Consider the following 2304-nt stretch of genomic DNA (forward strand, 5'->3'; position numbering starts at 1 on the left):
TGGGAAGGCTCTTCAGCTGCCACACAATTGCAATATTAAACCAAGGAAACTTTCTGCTTCTCAGTGTCACTGCAACAACTGTCGCTTCCTCCCAAGAAGATGGGATTTTTTTTTCAATTCATTGTCCCTTTGGAAGGATGCTTCAAAGCTTAATTTTAAAATCTGGTTGATGAAGAACAGCCAAAGAAAGACAGCTGCTTTTGTTTCCTCCAGTCTGCCACCTCTGACTCATTGTCAAATCATCCCCTTCCCACTTCTGACCTACCCCCAAACCGTTCCCTAGCCACACGCACATTCTCTCATTAAAAACGAATGAACAAACAAACAAACAACCTCAAGTTGCTTGTGAAACCCCATTTCCGCTACAAAAATGGATGTGAGGAAGTATTAAAAATGGGATTTCTGTCTATAAGTGCCAGTGAATTTGACTTCTCCAGCAGCCACGGTGGTATATATTTAAATTTTCACTTACAAATAACACCTGAACATTGTTTTCCTGTTTTAACTTGTGTTTGCTTTGCTGTCTGAATGGCCTTGAACCTTCTCTCATAGCAAACACTGCATGACTGGGACTGAGCCCCCAGGGTCTTGTTTTGCAAGTTGCCATGTATGAAAGTAAGTATCTAGAGACTCGGATCATGATGGTCATATGATTTCATTACTGCAAGCGACTCTATGATCCACATTCCTCACCCTTCTAACAAAGCAACCAAGCTCAAAGAAGAGAGGAGAATCTGCTCTTAGAGGAGAGTCACACAGTGGTTTAGACCCTGGGCTTATTGATCTGTGGCCCAGCACTCTAGATGGTGACACTCTACCTAAAGCGGATTAAAGGCATCAGGAAGGGTCTTGAAGAACGTTGCAACTGCCAGGAGCATTCCCAGCAACTATTAGCTGCTTTGCTCCCTCAGGTACATCACTTTGCTTCTTATGTATTTGTTTCTCCATTAGGTATCTGTAAAATATGGCTAGCAGTTCTCAAAGGAAATGTTTTCATAATTCTCTGAATAGGATTTGATGGAAATTTTAAGATGGACTTTGATTCTACTGGGCCGAGGGGGTGCTTTTCAGAGAGGAGAAAGCAAGGCTTTGGTTTGTTGCTCTTGTTACTACCAAGTTACAAGATACTTAAGCATTGGCAGGTGATGTGGGTTGTGTGGGGGAAATAAGAGAAGAGCCACTACAGTGAAAAAAATAATCTTGTGCTCTTCCCCAAGACCAGTGCAAACCAGATTACCTGGGAAGTTGCCTCTACATGTCTTGATTGAAATCAGTCTCAGACTTGCCACTTAAGCCAAGACCTTAAGCCAAGACAATTTTCTTTTGGCTCGGTTGGGAGGTTAGCTTTCACCAGGTACTGTCTAGGAAGATTGTGTTTGGGGCTATGAATCAAAGGTGTCTCCAGTTCTAAAATGTTAATCCTCTAGTAAGATGTCTCAATAATTTAGATAGCTACCACATTTTTATATATACATAGTTGTTTCTGGTATCTTCATATTGTATCTGTAAGAATATTTAAGTGCATACATATATACATATATACATATGTGTATATATAATATATATACTTAATATATATTATATATATATACTTAATATATATAACATATATATATTAAGTAAACTGCTTTGAGATTCTTGGTCTGGTCTCTTAGTCATTGACTATTCATACAATTACACAGGAGGCTAAAAAGAATGTGAAAAGTAGGTGCATAACTTATTTTGCCAAATTATAACGTATAAAATAGCCTTTTCTATGTGTTCAGATTTGATAGGTATCCTACAGCTTTCATTAAAAGAAACATTGTTTCCAATCAATGATGCAGATGAGCTGTCGTGTATACTATGGGTGAATTCATGGTATTAAAATTAATATTAGAGTTTTCATGAACTAATGAAGAATAGTTGGTGCTTGTTTTCTTTATGCAGTTATTAAACATGAGAAATTCATGACACAGTTAACATGAATAATCTCTGTAGAAATACACTTAGGATTATTCTTTGTCTAGACCTAGAAAACCAGGTTTATGTTACGGGAGGTAGAAGCTTCCTGGGATTTGACAACATGAAGATACCAGGAACAAGTAGGAAGAAATAGAAATGACTTCCAGAGTTCTGTTCATCAGAACAGGCTTTCTTGGTACATGACACCTTTATCAACTTAAACTATCCCAACAAACCAAAGATACTTGTGAAGGTGTGTGTGTTTCTGAGTTGCAGATAGGATGTGATTATCATTGAAGATGTCTCAAACTTTGACACTGCTTTAGGAAGGTGACAAAAGACAGGGCCAGCCCAAGGGTA

The sequence above is a fragment of the Arvicanthis niloticus genome, chromosome 6, assembly GCF_011762505.2.
Source record: "Arvicanthis niloticus isolate mArvNil1 chromosome 6, mArvNil1.pat.X, whole genome shotgun sequence".
NCBI classification, from domain to species: Eukaryota; Metazoa; Chordata; class Mammalia; order Rodentia; family Muridae; genus Arvicanthis; species Arvicanthis niloticus.